At 44.3% G+C, this 19,938-nt stretch overlaps 1 long non-coding RNA gene across 1 annotated transcript; it reads left to right on the forward strand.

The window, feature by feature from the left end:
• The first annotated feature begins 412 nt into the window (after positions 1-412).
• LOC147653890 (uncharacterized) lies at positions 413-6,069 on the forward strand. Its single transcript, XR_015284023.1, has 2 exons — positions 413-647; positions 5,233-6,069. It is a non-coding gene; the product is annotated as an uncharacterized LOC147653890 (long non-coding RNA).
• The last annotated feature ends 13,869 nt before the right edge of the window (positions 6,070-19,938 follow it).

The following is a 19,938-nucleotide window of genomic DNA, read 5'->3' on the forward strand; positions in this document are numbered from 1 at the left end:
CCAACCTGGCCTGGGACACTTCCAGGGATGGGGCATCCCCCTCTCAATTTGCCTGGAAGAGGTTGCAATGCCACCTCATACCAGTCACACACAGGAAATTCCCAGCTGCTCCTTCGTCTTTATTAATTGCAATCTAATTAATTGTCTCATTAACTATATCAAGAGAGACAGAGCACTGGGTGTGGAGGGGACACACACTGCATGGCCACGTGCTAGTCTGGACAAATCCTGAGAGATGCTTGGACTTGTTCCTCTACTCCAAAATGCCAGTGTTCAGCACAGAAAAAACAAAATTGCCGTGCAGCAACAACCCCTGTTGAAGCTTGTGATTTGCCTTAAAACACAGCTGAAACCACTTTTGTTTTTCTGCAGAGTCAGACCTTTACAGATCAATCATGCGAGGAGGTTTCCTGCAGCTGTGATTTTTAAAGACTTCCCAGGTGCTCTGTGTTTCCCTTCCAGTGCTCTCAGAGCCTATATAAAGTGAGGCGGTTGTGTGGGGAGTTTTTCTTTAGCTGTTTTTGCCTCTGTGTGTGTTGCTGTCTTCTTAAAAGGTGATGTACATTTTGGGCTAAGAGATGCAATTATTGCAACTTCCCTGTGCCAGGAGAAGCCTCACCTGGGAAGATTATTCTGTGAGACAGCAGGTGAGAATAAAAGCAGCTCAGTGCTGCTCTCCTTTTTGTTTGCTTGGTTTTGCTTTCTGTCTTTTCACTGTGAACCTGCCCTTGGGCACCTTTCAAAACAAGGTGGGGGATGAAAAGGTTGAATTTGCTTTAGTGAAAGGAAGCTGGTGGCTTTGAGGGATCAAAGTGTGGCTGGTGGCTCTGCCTGGCTGTTGGGAGCTGCAGGAAGGGGGGATGCAGCCAGAGGAAAGCAGGATGTGGAGCACTCTGCCTCCAGACTGACATGGAGCATTGGTTAACAGGGTTTGAGGGCCATAAGTGCCCTCAGCTCACCCCAGTGGGGTCCAGACTCATGAATTCAAGTATTTTGTCTTTTGCTTTTTTCTCTCTATGTAGATTGGAGGAGATTAAAAGTTGCAACAGGTATCCTGGGAATGGTGGATTTCACATGCTTCCAGTGTTCCTTTGTCATTAAAAGTCTGCCATTCAAGTATTAGTGCATAACTGCTTAACAGGCAAATGGAATATTGTAGACACTTCACCTCAACAAATGCCATGCTGAGGTTGTAATTGTGCCTTATTCAGGCATCTCCTGGATGAGAATTCCTTTGGGTCTCACACTGAGAGCCTGGTTTTGTGCCCTGAGCAGTTCTGTGTTTTCTCCTCTGGATGTTATGCACTAAAAGGCAGAGCTGAAGGGGTTCAGGACTTGTGCTAGTTTGCAAATGCACCTCTTTAGTGGATCTAATTAACTAAATACATAAATAACTAGAATTCCAAACTCCTCAGTGGCCACTGAGTGCGGAGCAGTGTGTGAACTTGCTCTCTCCACCTACTCCTGTTTGTCCACTTCTCACTTTGGGCTGTCCCTGCCTTGAATTTGAGGCTGTGAGTGTTGTGTCCTCTCTGGAAGGTCGTGTCTTTGTGGTGCCTTGTACAATGCTGTGCCCTCACCTGAAGGTTCACAGTGCCTTTATGGGGCTGCAATAAATAAACTCTTTGAAAGAGTCCCTCGGGTGAGGTAACCTGAGTGATGCATTTGTGTGAGAGACACACGCGAGGAACCGATGGCATTGAAGCATTTTGCTGCTGAAGACACCAGCTGTCCTGGAGGAACAGCAAAGCTATTGTGGGCCTGGGCCTGCCTGCCTTCCTCTGGTGCCAGGGCTGCACAAAGCAAGTTTTTGTACCTCTAATGCTATTCATTTTAGCAAAAGGTGCAGCCTGGGACCAGTCAGAGACCATAATTAAAGAATTCTCAGCTTCCCCCCCTCATATAAAAGTCATATGTTCATATTTCAAGTTATTTAAGTCAGCCTCTAGCATTTGTAAAGTGTCTGATGTTCTCCTAGTGCTGTGCAAACAACAGCAAAAACAGAGCAGAATTAATTTTCAATTAATCTGTGGCATTTGTAACAGGGATTAGAACAATAAACAAGTTTTAGAGTTGTTCCTCCTCTTTGTATATGAGGATTTGACCTTAGATTAATCAGATTTTATTTGTAAAATTCAGTGTTAGTAATCACAGACAGTCAACACTGACTCAAGCTTCATCCTCTTTTATTCCCTCCATGTAAGGGAAAATAATTTTATTTGGGGGGAAAAAAAAAAGTTTGGGATATGAACAATCTCATTCTCTTTTTAAAACAGTTTGGTTTTCTGTGTCTTGTGCTACATTGTTAATCTTCAGAATACTTTTCAGAGTTTCTGACATCTGGAAATATTTAAATATTATTATTGTTGTTAAATGAAACCTGGATTCCTGCATAACAGCTTGCCTTTGGGAGTTTATATTTGAGTTAAAAAAAAATAACAACATGGGACTATTGTGATAAAATCATAAGAACTGGAAACTCTAAAATTTTGAAGCCAGTTAGGGAAACATTGTGAATGAGAAGAAAAGAGCCTGGCAGGAGACATCTTCCTGATGAAAATTACTGAATTTTCCTGATGAAAAAACTGATTTTTCCACGGAATAATGAGTGGCCAGAGGATGCAGAGCAGAGATTATAGGTCACTCTACCCACTGCAAGTACAGGAAAACTTGAATCTTCAACCATTGAGTCTGCCTTGTATTCATGGCTTTTGCTAGGCTAATCCTCCCCAGCTCCTTATCTCTTGATAATCTTTCTTTATCCTGATAAATGTTTGAAACTCAGGAACTTTTCTGCCCAGTCTCTGCCCTGTGCCAAGGGCATGCTTGGGGTGGATCCCCAAGGCTCAGGGCAAAAACAGAGATTGTGACTGTGTGCTTATCTGTCACTGTGGTTTAAATGATGATTCATGACTTGCTCAGAGCAAGGACCTGGGCAAGGCTTGCTCACTTTACCTGAAGGACCCTCATCCCCAACAGCAAGAGTCTGGAAAAGTCCTGGCTTTCAAAGAGGAAGATGCTATGAGTTTGTCAGTGATGTTTCAGCACTGAACAAAGGCTTAGAGAGCGCTGGAAAGGAGATAAGCCAGCAGGCCTCTGGTTTTTCCCTGTGGTGTAATTACAGGGGAGCTTTCCTGTCCCACAGCTGAGGTGTCCCTGGGTGATGGGGAAAGCAGGGGTGACGCCTCACTGCTGTGACTCCTCTTCCAGCACAGAGAAACAGCGCCAGGGCTCGCTGCATTCAGCAGAGTGGAGAGGTACTAACTCAAGCTCTGACAGCTCATCCCACCTCTGCTTTCCTCTCAAAGCTCTGAATTTTGTAGCCTGTCATTCTGGAGGGATGGCCAGAGTGTCCTAGCATGAACTGCATCCTCAGTGTAACACAAACCCCCCGGGAAGAATTGAAGAGTTGGGGGAAACAACGGAGCCTCTGTGCAGCTCTTATCTGATAATGGAAGCTCATTCAGCAAGTGCACCAAACCCAGTGTGGGGCAGGAGGGAAATCTCCTTCAGAAAGGCTGACCTGGCACCCAGGTGATGGGAAATGCGTCATCCTTAACTCCCTGAAGGAGCAGGGTCCTTATCTCCAGCTTGCTGGGTAGTCAGGGACACGACCCTGCTTTTCGGTGTGAGAGGCTCACCTTGGTGTGTCCCTCGTGCTGCTGTGGTCTGTGTGCTCTTGTACCCTCTCTTCACTCAGAGATTAAACTTCAAATGCAGGCAGTTTGATTTCACACACAAAAAAAAAAATTAACAGTACTGTTGTACCAGTGAACTGTCCCCCACATTTTGGTGAATCCACCCAGAGAGAGACTAAACAGTGCTTCAGTTGCCAGTTTCACACTGGCATCTTCCTGGCATGAAAAACTGAAATTCTCTGAGTTTAGACTGTATTGGTGCTGCTTTTCTATTCATCTTCCCCTCCCCACATTCTCTGACCTGCTTGAGGCTTGTGCTGCTTTTTTGGGAAGCTGTTGGCTTTGTTACCATCAGAGAACAGGAGAAATGGCCCTTCCCAGTCAGTCCCCTCTTAAAGTATGTTTAGCTTTGATTGGGAGGGGTGGGGAGAGGTTCTCCTGTCTCTGTTTGACTCTGTTTTACTTTGAAACCATCAAACATCATTCCCCTGACTTTGTCTGCCTCTCAAATTTGGGAGCCAGCAGAGGGAATATGATGAAACAGGTATTTAAGGCAATTAAGGAGCAGGCTGGAGCACAGACTGAGTTATCAATCATTGCAAGATCTACCTGGAGACATGAAAGAACTGTGTAGGTACTCAGCACATTCAGTCCTGCAGGTACAGAACAGGGGCTGTCTGGGCATTGCTTTGTATTTCTCTTTAAGCTAAATCTGCAGTGAAGTGGATAAAGTTGTTACTTTACCTGCTCAATGTCTTGTGGTTTTCAGGTAGTGCTCCAAATCAATACTCTGGAAGAGCTAAAAACAGAAAATAACTTTTCCAGAGTTCTGGTTTAATAAATAAGTTTAGGACTAAAGCAGAAGATGGACTAAGAATCCTGAAGTGACACAAAGCACTCAGCTTTGGCTCTTTTAAAAAAACAACCATCTCATGCAGCTGCAGTAATCCAGAACAAAAGTGCTCACCTTAGGAAAATCCAGAGGATAGAAATGTTTTAGCCCATCAAAAAAAGAAAAACATCTCAAGGATCAGGCTACATTCCACAGTGTCTCCATGTTGTTACTCCTGTTTATAAAAATAGAACTTGTGTGCTGATTTTTACAGTGCCCACCGTAAAAGCCCTGCTAACTGCATTGATAACGTATTAGTGAGTCAACAAAAAGATTTTAGGCAAGTATTTGTTTTTCTGTTGACAGGATAATATTCTAGCTGTTACAAGGGGATAAAAATGAAGAGTCCTGCCTTTCTCCAGTTTAAATTATTGGTTGCAGTCCTGTAGTTTGGAGCTGTGCTGGCCACGGAGCTGTAATGCTGATGAGCTCGTTAATGCCAATAATTCTGGGTTTAGGGAATGAAACAGTTTCAAAATGTGGCAGTGATCTCTTGACTTCAAACCCTGAGAAACACCAGGCAAAGAATGTGGAAAGGGAAAAAAACTGAAATAGTGTGTGATGGCGTGACCAAGCTTAGAGAACTTTTTGAGAAAATAGACTGGGATTTTTGGGGTTTTTTTCCTGTAGAATCAGCAACTGAATTTAAAAAAAAAATAAATTCTGTGTGATAATATTTTTTAACGAATTGTTTTCTGATAGGAGAGGTTTTTTGGCATTTAAGCAAAACCCCACTAGGTGTCCCCCGTCTGTCAGAATTACTCGGAGGAGAGCTGGAGCAGCCTGGTGAGGTTTGGATGGGTTTGGGCTTCCTGCTCCTCCTCATGCCAGGAGCAGCACTGAAAATTGGTTCTGATCCTCGGAACATGTCACCAGTGAGGCACCCATCAGTGTTTCCATGCTGCAATGAGACTTTTCAGCGTGTGTTCCTCTGGATGTGACTTCACACGTTATAGACACATTTTATATTGTTGGCTTTTCGCAAATATTAAAATGAATGTTATGTGTATAAGAATGAGAAATTTTGTTGTATTAATATAGTTTTCTTTATTTCTGCTATTGATGAAATTTAGAAATAGTGGTATAATACATATATGTTAGGCTCTGGCATAGTATTAAAATAAAAACTGCTTTTGTCTGTATAACCCAAAGACTGAGAAAAAAAAAAAAATAGCTAGAGAACTCCTTCATTTGTAAACTATCTTATCCAGATGAAGACAGCAGTGACCAGAACTCTGTGGGGGAGGAATTTATTGTATTTCTGGTATCAGGGAATGTAAATCTGATGGCACCAAGAAGATTGATCTGTTGGGAAGGGGGCAAGAGAAAACTGAACAGAAGAACACCAAAGATCCTAAGAAGAATGTATGAATATGTAAGAGAATTTATGGATATGTAGTAGGGTTCTCTTTTTAATGGACAATCCTTTGTTAGTAAGGTGTGCTCTCTTGGCTGAATGCAGAGACACCCAGTCATATTTGTATACTTTATTTTTTTCTCCTAATTGTTTTTTTATTAAACTTTTAAATTCTATAAAAATTATGTGAACCTCGTTTTTCACAACACATGCACACTGTAGATGTGCTGTGTGCTTAGAAGAGGATCAGATATCCAACAGGAACAGCTTAGAACCTCAATATTTGTCAGCATCAGTGTGGAAATTCCCAAGTGTGTGTGCAGGCAACCAGGTTTTACCTCTTGCAAACCTCTCGAGTCAGTGAAGGCCACCTGGCAAACAGAAGATCTTTTCCTGAGTTTTTTGGTGCATTTTTTGCTGTGGGGTTGGGAATACTCCAAGCACTGCTGTGATACTGCTGCCTCAGACCTCTCCTTTTGCTTTGCTGGAGGTGGTGAATCTCTGCTTTACTTCAGTGAAACCCATTTAATCTCATCCATTGACTTTTGGGTTGCCTTTTTGGACAGCAGAAGTTCAAAATCTCTGTAGAAAGTGGAGGTGTTTGAAGCCTTTCAGGCAGAAAATTAGCATGATGGCAAGGACTGTGAATCAGAGCGTCTGCAACCCAAATTTAACCTTGCTAAACTTAAAAAAACCCCTCAAAACTCAAACTAAAAATCCCACTCATTATTTTCTGTGTAGTTCTGGCATTTTTGTGCTAGTGTACCCAAATGAGCTTTGTAAATAATCTTCAAAAGAAATCAAAATCTGGACTGAAGCTCTGTGAGGGGCACAGTGACCTCGTGACCAAACTTGTAATTATAAATCTGTGCTCAGTGCTGTTTATGGTCTACTACACATCACTGCCAAAGGTGGCTGGGCTTTAGATTTTTAAGGGGGATGAGAGAGAAGGCAAAACCATTAAAAGGCACAAACCCAGGCACCCTTAGGTATCTATCCCAGTGCTACACTTGTTTTTAATACTGAAATGTAATAGGAAACAATCTTATTTGAATGGTTCAGTAATCTTTTTAATAAGTATGAACACCAGCTCTCCACGGGACCTCACATGTTGCTGTTTGAAAATACTGAAACTATCCTGTATTTCCACAAGAAAATTGTTTTTAATGAACAGAGACTGCAAGCTCAAAATGCACATTAGCCAAAACCAGATTATTAAGCGATCTAAGCGCTCATGAGACTTGCAAATTGATAACTGGAGAGAAGAAAGTTCCCCACATAGCCCTGGGGCAAATAAAGCGAGGGCAGAACAAACACAGGCCCTGGAAATGCTGCAACATTGGCCGCAGGACACCCCATTTCCAGCTGGGCTGAATGCTCAGCCTCTCTTCCCCAGGGCTGCTGCTCTTTCTCCTTCTTTTGAGTCCTTCAGGGCACATCTGTGGCCCTGGAAAGCTCCTCTGGGTAATTTTTTCCCCCTTGTCCTAATGCTGATGTTCCTGATGGATGTCTGGAACAGCCGGCGGGAGGCTCTGGCGCCTTCGTGCTTATCTTGCTCTGAAATGGGAGGTTGGATCTCCCTTGAGAAGTGCCATCAATTCCCTGAAGGAAACCAGACCCTTCGTGGGGACATCCAAGAGGGGAACTTGACCCTTTCAGCAAGGCAGACCTGTTGTCCTAGGAGGCAGGGCAGGAGCCCAGTGACTCACCGTGGGTTTGAGTGACACGTTTCCTGATCCAACACTTCTTCCAGAGCATTTCTCATCTCATTCTGATCTTAGTCATAAAGTTTTATGAGTGCTTTTCTTCCTGGCCTTTTTACCCTAGCTCAACGCTGCTAAGCAGCCCTTTGTTCCTTTTAGTCATCCACCCACAGCTTTCCCAGTTTTATTACTGCCAAGATGAATGCTCCTGCTTCTCTAGGCCATTCAGCACATATTGATTCACCTGACTTCTAATCAGCCTTTTCTTATTCTCCAGTGTGGCACCGGGAATCACCTGAAATTTAAATAGAATCCTGCGGATTAGGATGTCTGCAGAAGCAGATCCTCTTTTGTACTGGGCAGAAGATAAGCTTTAGGTTTCTAAATGCTCCAGCAATCTCTCCGACATGATTAGCACTCCAGGGAGTGTTCCTGTTATCCTGAAGGGCTTTAATTGTGCCCTTGGGGTATTGTGAGGTGGGAGGGGAGCAGACCTGTGCTAGGGAAAAGATAAATCATTTATCACATATCTGGGTGTTTTGAAAGCCCCAGCAAACATCAGGTTGGAGCAGGAAGCTCAGCCACCATTCCTGCTGGGGGGAATTAGCTCATGGATAATTCCCCTGGCAGGGGAGGTTGGCACATCACCTGTCTCCAGGAGCTCTGCTGTGTCCAAGGCACGCTTTGGGAAGACATGGCAGCTTTTAGGGCAGACCAGGTGGGCTGTGGCTGCTCCCCATCGATTACAGTGCAGTTCAGGAGGGATCTCAGCCCAGGACTCTCCTCTGGCCTCACAGGCAGCAGATTTTGTTATTTTTAAATATTTATTTGTAGCTCCTTTATAGGAATAGCTACCTCTAAGGTCAGGGCTTCATCTGGTAGAAGAAACCTTGTTATCAAGAAGCATAGAGGGAGCAAGGATGCAATTTTTCTCTGGTCTTTAATTAGCGGGATTTTTGAATGGTTCCTTCAGAGGTAGCCCTTAAGTTTGCTGCTATTTGTCTGACCCTGCTGCCTCCTCCTTCTCTCCCTCCATGCTCCAACCCTCTGATTTCCACTTTTGGGCCCTTCCTTCCCCTCTTGTTGCACTTCCCTCCCTGCAGGGATTTTGATCCTCACACCTACAGCAGGCTTTGCTTCACCTCCAGAGCAGATGGAGTGTTGAAGAGGCAGTGTTGGCACTGCCCCGTCATCGCTGTCACTCCGCCGTGCCCAGGTGGCCAAGGGAGGGCTGGCTGCCCAGTCATTGTTTGGAGCCCTCTGCAAGCTTGGGCATGTGGGATTGTCTCTGCTTGGTTCTTTTTATTCTGGCAGGGCTCTTCTGTGACAAACAAGGGCTGGAGTCTTGTCCTCTAAAAACTGTGAAAAGCAAAGCAGCCCTCAACTCTCACTTAATGTCTGGGTTTCTACCCCGAGCAAACCAGGCTTACAAACCATGTGCTCTGCTGTCTCTCTGCACAGGCATCTCCTGATCTTTGTGGAGCTTTACTTTTGCTCTAGGAGTTGCACTGAGATTGATATTTAGTTGGCCCCCTAAGCTTTAATATCCACGGAAATAGATATAGAAAAACATCCATCTCTGTTTTCACAAAGCTTGGGATTGCTTGCACGCCAGGTGGATTCTAGATCAAAAACATAAGTCCAGTTACAGGTGTAGTTATACCAAGTGGGCAGCATGAACCAGAAGCTGAAGAACATTTGGACTGAGGATATTTTAATACAGAATTAAACCAACTTAAGTGAGTGGCACACCTGAGTCGACTCCCACCTGTATTAGCAGCCAGATCAGGTCCACCAAAATGAAAATGGCATTTAAATAGGAGAAGCTGGATGTGACCATCAGGCTTGTCATGCAAAGAACGAGCAGAGAACAGAGCAGGTGTGCATGAAGCAAGCAGAGGAGAGGTGACTGCTCAGAGGCCAAACCCTGGTTGCCCTCTCCCTGCACACCCCAGTGTCCTCAGCCTGGCTCCCTGCCGTGGCGTGGGTGGAGGGAGGAGGAGGAGGAAGGAAGGAAGGAAAGCAGGAGCTTCCACCTGTGGAGCTGAGCCTTGCCATGAGCTCCTACCTGGGAGCAGGGCATGGAGCACAAGGGGCAGAGCAGGGGCAGCAGCCAGGGCTGCTGAGGATGGGGCTGGGTGTGACCTGCACAGGATGATATGGGAGGAGATGCCAGCCTATGCTCAGAAAAAGGATCTGTGTTTTCTTCCTCAGGCTGTCTTTGTTTTCATGGTATTATTTGAAATACCTTCACTAAAGAAATCATCTTCCAAACTCCAGATTTTTTGGGAGGACGGGACAATTATTTCAAAAACATTTTCTGGGGGGAGGCACACACAAAGTCTTTCAGGAGGAACCTTTGGTAACTTTCCTGAAATATGATTCTAAAATCTATGCATCTTTCAACACAGGAAACTAATTAATAGACACAGTTTTTTCTTCATAAATGAAGCAATCCTCTCTAAGGCTGCTGAGCCAGCTGTGTGCTGGGGCTGAGAATTCAAGTATTTGTAGACAGGTCACTCGTGGGATGCTGAAAGAAATGATCTCTTGTTTCTTGTAGGCAAGGGTGACTTGGCCAAGGGTGTCTGTCCCAGTGTCACACGGCAGAGCCTGGCACAGACAGATTGACATTGTGATGATGATACATTATTGATACAAGAAGTATTTCACCCAGTTACCCTGCAGACCTCTCCCACAATATGGTCTTGTGCAAGTGCGTTGAAATCCCTGTTGACACTGAGTGTGTCCGGCTGTGTCATTATGTTTCCAAACAAGCCACTCCTCCTCCCCATTGTTTCCTAAACCTCTTCAGTGCTGAGCCACAATGACAAAAAATATACATATTTACAAAGCAAGCCTGAAAAATCTTAGGGGGACACTTTTCAACTAGTCAAGGAAGGAAATATTTTTAATTTAAATGGTTTTAGGGACGATTCTTTCATTACATTCTACTACGTTTTTTTTTCTTCTTCATGCTGAAATTTTTTTCAGGAGAGGGAGATGACTTGCACTAAGCAGATCTATTGATTGACAAGTGTCTCATCTGAATTTCAAGAATTAATTGCCCTCAAAAGAACTATTATTGCCTCGTTGCTGCCCTAAACATGAATGCTTTGGGATGATAACTTGTCTTGTAACTTGACACATCATCTTCCTACCTCCCGAAGCAATCATCCACACTTGAAATACTTCGGATTTTTTGAGGGGAGAGGAGTCTTTTTGGGTTTTTGGTTTGGGTTTTTTTATTGTCATAGTGTTTGATTATCAGCAGTACTGGGTCACATAAAGGTGTGGAACAAAGGGACCCTATCATATAAGCACAAGTTTACTGTCAGCAGAGGAATATCATGAAAAATGTACAGAGGTCAGTGCTTAGGACAGGTGATATTCTGTATCTGTACAGATATGAGTAGATAAGGAGATATTTACAGGTGAATGAAACCTGGAACTCCTGTCTGTTGAAAAGTTTATATGTTTTTATGCCAACTATAAAACTGTCTTTAAAAAAATGAAGGGTGTATAAATTATTCAGATTACAGCCTGTTGGTTGCTGCCACTGGATTTGCAGGTGTCCAGTTAGGACTGGAACTAGGGCATGTCACGTCCTCTCTTCTTTTAGGAACAAACTTCTATGTTGAAAAATATATCCACTGAGGAAATGTTATATAGCTTAAAATATGGCAGAAAATACAGCAGAAAAATCTGAATGTTGTAAGAAATTCAGCTCATTAGGAAACAATAAGGACACTTCTGTCCTGTGTGAGTGATTTTAGAAAGGTGGTGTGAAGCTGCCCAGAAAAACCTGAAACCACACCAAAAAAAAAAATAAAATTCTGAGGTCAGAGTAATTTTTCATTCAAAAATATTTTTGTCAGGAAACTCAAGCTTGTGTATGAAAATATATGAAAATGGCAGAGATTATTTTTGTGTAACTCTGCACGTACACTTGTTGCCTTCTGTGTGCAGTCTGCAAAGCAGTCACACAATGACAAAGTTCAAGTGAGTAATGGGGTTTTTTCTTAAGGGCTTCTGTGTACAGGGATTTGTGTATCCTGTTGCAATGAGTTCTCCTGTGTGGTAACTTCAGAAATAGATTTGGTGTGAATTTCCTTGCCAGTTAAGGAGAGTTATATATGTCAATGTACTTATTCAGTAAAATGCCAGATTACACAGCAAGTTCTGCAAAACCAATGGTAATGGGCAAAAAATGAAAATCTAGCGGGTCTGTAGTCATCCTGCACTCGGGCTGGATAGCAAATGTGGCCACTGGTCAATGTGAGCAGGAGCCTTATGTCAACTCATCTGGTCAGTTCTGAAATCTGAATTTCTTCACATTTTGGAAAGGTGCCAAATGCCAGCCTGCTTTTGGGTTCTTACCCAATTTCCTTATTTGAGCACACTTCTAATTGTGCCAGTTAAACGAGGTTAAAAAACTCATTTGGACCAGAAATACCCCTGGTGTTTGGAGTCAATGTGACTTTTGGCAGCAGCAGATTGCCCTCAGTGGCAGAGATTGTGCACCTGTGCTTTGGCTGTTTGGGTGCCAAGGGATTGCCAGTAACAGGGTCTGAACCAGCCTGAGCCCAGCCCTGATTTGTTTCACAGCCTTGCTGCTGGCTGGCCCTGCAGTGCCATGGCCAGGGTTGCAAACACCTCAGCAGGCAGCAGCAGCATCCCAAATTGCAGCTATTAGACTTGGCATTGCCTGCTCGACCCATGCCCTGCAAAGCTTTGCTGGAATTCCTCTCCTTTAAGCTGGTAAGGAGACCTTTGCAATCTCCGTGCTTGTTTTAGTAAACTGATCTTATCTGCAGATCAAAATAGATTTTAAAGGTGCCAAATGCTGGCAGGATAACTCCTGTAACAACACATTTGTTGCAACAGGTGAAGGTTTAAGACTGAACAGAATGTTGGGCTTGGCTGCTCTTTGCACTCCCTTCAGCTTCAGGGAGGCTGTGGGAGGGATGTGAACCCCTGCACTGTTCAGAGATGTGACTTTTGGGGCTCTTGGCAGCGTGCATTGCACTCAGGTCTCTGATTTGGGCTGTTATCACCATGTTTCATAAGGACAACATTTACTTGGACACACGTGGTGTTTTTCTTTCCTGTGCCTTACTATTAAATCCACAACTAAAAGCACGTTGCTGTGTAATTACACACACATGTCTTGCTTTGGGTTTAGAAATAAAATTGCAGGTGTCTGCAAGGGGCACCTCTATCAATTGAAACAAATAAAAGCCCTCTTGTAACACTTGCCTTGTTTCTCCTTTCAGCCTAAACTGGAACAAATTCTGCAATTACCTTTGGTGGCAGAGGTCTGTGGAGGTGCCAGGGTTTTATTTTTCATCTGCAGAAATGATGTTGTGATGATGCTGAAACACTCTACAGCACTTAGAGGGTGTTATATAACAAGTTAAGTGTGTGCTCGGAGGAGCCGGAGCACTTTGGCCAGGAAATTGGGCTGGGGAGAAGAGTCATCATGGGTCAGGCCTGTGTCAGGGTGTGTGGTGGGGAGGAGGTCAGGCAGCCTTGGAATTTTGGAACAGAGCCATACTGGAGATGCTGCTGCTTTGGGATTTCTTCCCAAACATTCAGATTGTGGAGAAGCATTGAACCACAAACGGGATGGGGCAGTGCTGGAGAGGGCTGTCCTGAGAGCTGGGCAGAGAGGTGCTTCGTGACCTGTGCCCTGGGTGGTGAATGCCTGTGTGTGGGCAGAGCTGAAGTCAGGGGACAGAGGGTGTTCAAGGGCTTTCCTTGCCCCATGAACCCCAGCTGCCCCACAGCCCTCAGCAAGGACAGCACAAGGTCACATCTCTGCACTCTGCTGTCAAAGTCACAGCACCTTATGGGACAGGAGATGGTGGATGAAACCCAGCCATGAACAATGCTACCTGTGCTTGGTGGAAAAGTCCCTGTCTGTCCTGTAGTCCAGCAGCAAAGCTGGACTTTTCCTGCCACCATCCCTGGAGCACACCCAGAGCCTGCAGTGAGTTTGCACTTGTGCACCTCAGAGCTGTGCTCAGGCTGCAGCAGGGAGCTGGACCCCCCAGATGTTTCCCAGGTGCATCACAGGTGCTATTAAACACAGGAGGGGGAAGAAGAAAATAGACTTGTCTAGTGCTGTTTTGTCAAAATACAACCAGGACAAGTGCAAACTAATTAGAAATCTAGACAACTCCCATCTAAAACGCAATGGTGTGTCATGTGTGTGCCAACAGGCAAAGTGATTACTCAGTTGTTGTTCAGGCAAAAATTCCCACTGAGTAAGGTCAGAGTAATCACCTCAGGATCTGTCCCTGCTGTGCTTGCCCCCAGTTGCCACGGTGCTTTCCATGTGAGGAGCTCCAGGCACTTTCTGCTCTCGGCCGGGTGCGTGTCTCGAGCTCAGGGCTTTGCTGACTCAAGGCAAGGCTTGGCACGACACCTGAGCATCACCCATCCTCTGGGACAGGAAACACAACCTCGTGGGCTTCACTGTCCTCCTGCCAGCCCCTCCACCCCTCTGCCTACCCAAATTGCCACAGGGATTAGGCAGTGCTGCCTGTGGGGGTGATCACCTTCCCCTGCCTTTCCATTCCATGCCCTTCATCCACTCTTCCCCAAAAGCTGTGCTGCTCTTTCCCCCACTGCAGGGTGCTGAGGGAGGACTGCTGGTGCCTGAGCCTCACAGTGTCCTGAGGCAGGTGTATGTTTCGCTCTGTTTGTAGATTTTGGGGGTTTGTATGCACTGGAGATTCCTCCTGTGTTCTCTTGAGATCTCTAATGGTAGAGCTGTGGTATTTTTGGTCAAAATCCTGGATGTGACAGACCCCTTCACACTTCTCCCTGAATCAGTGCTACTCCTCAGAGCCCACCTCCAGGACCTGTCTGTACTCCATGGCTTGGTCTGGTTCCCTTATTCTGGGTCAGCTTTCAGGATCTGGACCAGTTTTTGATCTCCAGAGGGCAGGAGAGGGTGGGTGTGCTTTTTTTTTGAGGGGCAGGACTGTGGTGGCTGCAGTCCTTTTAGTAGCTTGGGTAATCCTTATTGTCAATGTCACAAGCACTACTAGGCATTAAACAGCGTCACACTGTCCCCATCCTTCCATTTCAGGGATTTTCAGTTCCCTGCATCCTTTTCCCCCTTCCTCTGTCATCTCCATGCAGGAATGGATTGTATTCCTAACTTAAATACCAGGGGTTCTCATCATCCTCCCACTGCTTGCCACTCACTGTCCTGGGCAAGGAGCTGCACCTGCCCCTCTCCTGAGCTGTGGGTCTTTCACACCTGCCCCAGGCCAGCTCCCCTCTGCTCCCCTTTCCTCCCTGGGCCCCACCCAGCTTTATTTTAGAGACAGACAGAGATATGACACACAACTCTGTTCACTTGGCTGATGATCTGTCCCCAGTTAGCCCAAAGGCAAGCGAGCACAGCAAAAAGGAAAGGAAGTTATAGGGAGGGCTTGAGAGAAAATGTCCTGCTCCCTGGCAACAGCAAATGGAAAAAGGATTTGATTTACAGAAAAAAAGGAGGCTGCAAGTTGGACTTCTGGGCCAGTTAGCAGGACTCATCCACAGACAGGACAGTTCTCACTATGACTTCATTTTCTGGTGCTCAGTGGTGGTTTTCTCTTTGTATTTCTCTTTATGTGCCCCTGGCTTGATGAACCATAAAATCACAGAATGGTCTGGCTTGGAAGGGACCTTAAAGATCAACTCCTTCCAACCCCTTGTCATGGGCAGGGAATTTTCCAGTGGAGAAGATGGAGATGTAGCTTTTGATGTTGTGTAACAGCAGTGCTCTGGGAGGAAATGTCTCCCTTTCTGCTTGTGTGGGTATTAAGTGTGGCTGCTGGGAAGGAAAAGGCCTGTCCTTTGGGAGAGTCTTATTAAGGGAAACCAGCTATTAACAGGTATATATGGAAAGGGTGGGGTTCCTTATTACTGCACTCATTTCAGCATCTCCTATCTGCCTCAGGAGTGCATCATGGTGATATCAGCCTTTATAAATATAAAACTCAGTATTACACACCCCTGATTGCCCCACAGCTGTAATTCAGTGGGTCTCTGACACTGCAGCATATCTGATTAAAGTGGCACTGGGGCGATCAGCGACACCAAATTAAGCTGTCAGGGTTGAGGATCTTTTGGTGTAAAGTTAAATTATATCCAAGGATTAAAACCTGGGAGACTGTGATCTAATTAGCTGAAGTTTATCCTGAGAGTGGTTGGGATGTAATAACTTGGTGATGCAGAGATGAAAATGCCCAATGGCCAATTTTCTCTGTGGGAAAGTGAGAAGTTTCTTGGGCTTGGTATGTGCTGCATGACTCTTCTGTGTGGTTTTTTGATTTTTTTTTCCTTTTTTTTCCAGTCTAAGGAACATACCACTGTGGAAAGAAGTAGTCACTTTAATTCTTTTCCAAGCATGTATGGATTACAGATTTTTCCCTCTCTCTTAGAGAAAAAGTATCTTTATCTCATTCCTGCCTTTATTACAGAGTTACCACAAAACTCTAATTAGGGGAAGCTTGTTTTTAGTGGTGGGGCTGCTAAGAAATTAGTACTTCTGTTCTGAAGTCCAGTGTTGACATTTAAATGCTGTGTGGGAATAAAAAAGCCTGCATTCCTTGCAAAACAAAACTCAATTATCCCTAATGAAAAATTTCCAGAACCTTTAATATTTATAGTACAGGTGTCTTATACTCTACTTTCATACAGATTTTAATAGAGAGATCATAGTTAAAAAAAAAAAGTAATTACCCTATCAAAACAATTTTCTCATTAATTTTGTTAATATGAAAAATTGGTTTTTTTTGCTTTCTTGATGACATATCATATCAAACCAATTCTGAAAAACTGTTTCAAATATGTTTAAAATTACTTTTTTTGTTGTTGTTTTAGTGGAAAACTCTTCCCTCAGATGTTTTGATCGCCTTTATTCAGCACAGGAGTGCCCAGTGTTTCACCTGGGAGCTGCAGGGTGGCTTCAGATGGATTTTATGGGACTCAGCACAGCAGAGCATGAGTCCCACAGTATTTACCCAGCCGTGAGACAAGCAGGTGTAATTATATTGCCCTTTATCATTTTCTCATGGCTGCCTTGCTGATAAGCTGCCCTTGGCGAGGAAGCTGCGTGTTTCCATGGCTGAGTGTGCACACAGAGACACCAGAGCTCCCCACTGCACCACTCCAGCCCCAAAGGGAGGGGAAATTCATCTCTTTGTCAGAATTAAAGCTTTTCTCATCCTGCTGTCGGTAGTGGGGACTCTGATGTGGTTCAGTCATGGCTCAGGATGTCCCTTCCCATTTACCCTTCTCACTCCTCCATTCTTTGCTCTGTGAAATCAGGTCTGTCAAACTGACCTTTCTTCAGGGAGCTTGGTGTCCAAACTGGCCTCATTCTGCACAACTTGGAAATAAATAACCTCCAAGTGCCATTATGCTGTGTCCTCATAATAGTTCCTGCTTTTTCTTTTTCCTCCTCTGAGCTCAGGTCTGTCGATGTGCAGAGGAGCCTGCTCATTCTGTCAGTGAGCAGAGGAGGGAAGAAGGTTTTTATCATCTGCCAGTCAGTGGATGCATGTGAACAGGCAGGAGAAGCCAAGCTAAGTCAAAGTCAAGTCAAGTTAAGGCAAAAGATGAGCTAAAAAAAAAAAGGTGTATTTCAATGCCAGTGAGAAAGTGGTATAAGGGATGAAAAGAATGGTGTGCAACTTAAGGAATTAAAAATGTCCCAGATTCAGATTCTTTTCAGTTTCTTCCTCTATATGTCAATATTTAACTAAATATTTTATAGTATTTATATTATTGTTAATATTATAATATTTATATACTAGATATAAATATTTATAATATTTAACTAAATATTTTATCATATTTATATTTTTGTTAATATTATAATATTTATATAATATATAAATATTTATAATATTTAACTAAATATTTTATAATATTTATATTTTTGTTAATGTTATAATATTTATATAATTTATATAAATATTTATAATGTTTAACTAAATAATTTTATTAAATTTTAGGGAGAGGATATTTGGGGATCAATACTTGTGTTTCAAGTAGTGCCTTTGACCCACTCACATGACAAGCTTGTTACTCGGTGTCTAAATAAAAGCTCTGGTGATAAGTAACCAATGCTGTTCCTAAGTGAACTGTACAGGAAATGTGCTGGTTTTTTACTCACTCAGTTTCCAGAGGGGGAGACAGACACTGGAGTGAAAGCTGAGCCTGAACTGGAAATGCCAGGCCTTGGAAATGGTCATCATTGCTCACAGCTGAAGTCAGCTTCTCAATCCCCAGCATGTTTTTGTTGTTACTTTGTCAGGTTTCTCTCTTGAGGGATATATTTTCCAGTCTTCTCTCCTCTCTCATTTCTCCTTCCCTCAGTATTGCAATTCCTGTGGAGCTTCCTCATACATTTAAAACACTTCCCACAACTTTTGTGGCCAGAAATTTCCCCATTCACTTCCACATCATTGTGGGTGAGGAAGAGCAGAGATACTGAGGATGATGTGAGGCACTGGGGTTACGTTTCTACAGTGGGCTTGGGATGGTTATTTTAAGGGCAAAACCTATCATTTGCTCAGAATTTATATTAATTTCATGAAGTTCTTCTTCCTGTTCCATTTTTAATTGGTGCTTCTAATATATCCTACTGTGTGATAGCAAAAAAAAACATGTTCTCTTTGTGCCTTCTCCCACTTTTTGATTTTTTTCCTTTCACTCTGTTCACTTCCAACATCTGATCAGCCAATTTGTCTACCTAAAGTTTCTCAAGATATGATTTGCCATGTGCACCAAAACATGCTGAATGGATAAAAATAAGGAATGTTAAGGGTTTTTAAGTCCTCAAATCTCTATATATTATATAAATTTTTACAGGAAAAGCTTCATTAATTATTTTGGAGATGTTTCATATGGTGAGGATTTTTTCTTCTTCTCTTGATGCCCTTTTCTCTCTTAACCAGAAATACATGTTCTTTTGCCTGATGCCATTTTTATGCTCCTACCATTATCTCCCATGCATACCTTTTCCTTTAAGTATTTAATTGATGCTGGAGACTGTGCCCTGTTCAAAAACAATTACATTAATTCCTGTATTTTTCACATAATGTGGTGTATGTCTGCTGCAGCCTACAAAGGCTTAATAACAAGGCTAAATGCTCTCTGTGGGTGCAGTGAAGATTAAGCTGGACTGAGTATGGAAAGTGCAGAAAGTGGAGGGGAAAGGCTTTTGTTCCAGCTGAAGTGGGGTGAGAAACCTTTTCCTCACCTGGGGCCAGGCAGGGTTCCCAGGCACCAGTGTCTCTCACAGTGGCACTCACCAGTCTGTATTTCCTTATCACCCAGACCTTGTAGGACTCCCCCAGACCTGGGGGGAGGACACAGCTGCAGGCAGTGGGATCTGTGCCCCTTCCTGCCCCACAGCACCAGGATCCTTCATCCTGCTGAGCCTGAAGCCCCCACGTGGCTCCTGTGTGGAGTTCTGCACCCAGCTCTGGGGCACGAGGTTCTGAACTGTGGGAACGAGCCCAGAGGAGGCCACAAAGGTGATCACAGGGCTGGAGCACCTTTCCTATGAAGACAGGCTGAGAGAGCTGGGGTTGTTTAGCCTGGAGAAGAGAAGGCCCCAGGGAGACCTTAGAGCACCTTCCAGTGCCTAAAGGGGTTATGAGAGAGCTGGAGGAGGACTTTTCACAAGGGCATGTAGTGATAGGACAAAGCGGCCTAAAGCTGAAGGAGGGCAGATATAGGTTAGATATTGGGAAGAAATTCTCCCCTGTGAGGATGGTGAGGCACTGGAATAGGTTGCCCATAGAGGCTGTGGATTCCCCATCCCTGGAAGTGTCCAAGGCCAGGTTGGATGGAGCTCTGAGCAACCTGGGGTAGTGGGAGGTGTCCCTGCCCATGGCAGAGGGGTGGAACAAGAGGATCTTTTAGGTCCCTTCCAACCCAAACCATTCTATGATTCTGTGAGTGGGGAAATGGGAGTCCAGGAGCATCCTTTAGGACAAAAAAATGGGAAAAGATCCTCTCAGTAGAGAGGCTGAGGAACAGGGGTGGGACTTTGCCATCAGGATGGAGGTTTCACACCTCTGTGCTCAAGAGTCAGCTTTCAAATTCAGCCAAGCAAGGAAACAGCTCAGCCCTTAACCCTGTGCAATGAGAGCTGTGTGTGCACAGGGATATTCCCTGGTGGAAACAGCACTTGTGGTTGCAGTAGAGGGAGAAGCTCATGATTTTGGGGAGGGTAATGGCAGGAGAGGAAGGAGGCCTGCACTGGTGTGTGTATAGGCAAGGTGTTGCAAAATTATAGTTGTGTCAGCAGCTAGCCAAGCCACGTGG

Source organism: Cyanistes caeruleus, chromosome 3, assembly GCF_971803275.1.
Source record: "Cyanistes caeruleus chromosome 3, bCyaCae1.hap1.1, whole genome shotgun sequence".
NCBI lineage: Eukaryota > Metazoa > Chordata > Aves > Passeriformes > Paridae > Cyanistes > Cyanistes caeruleus.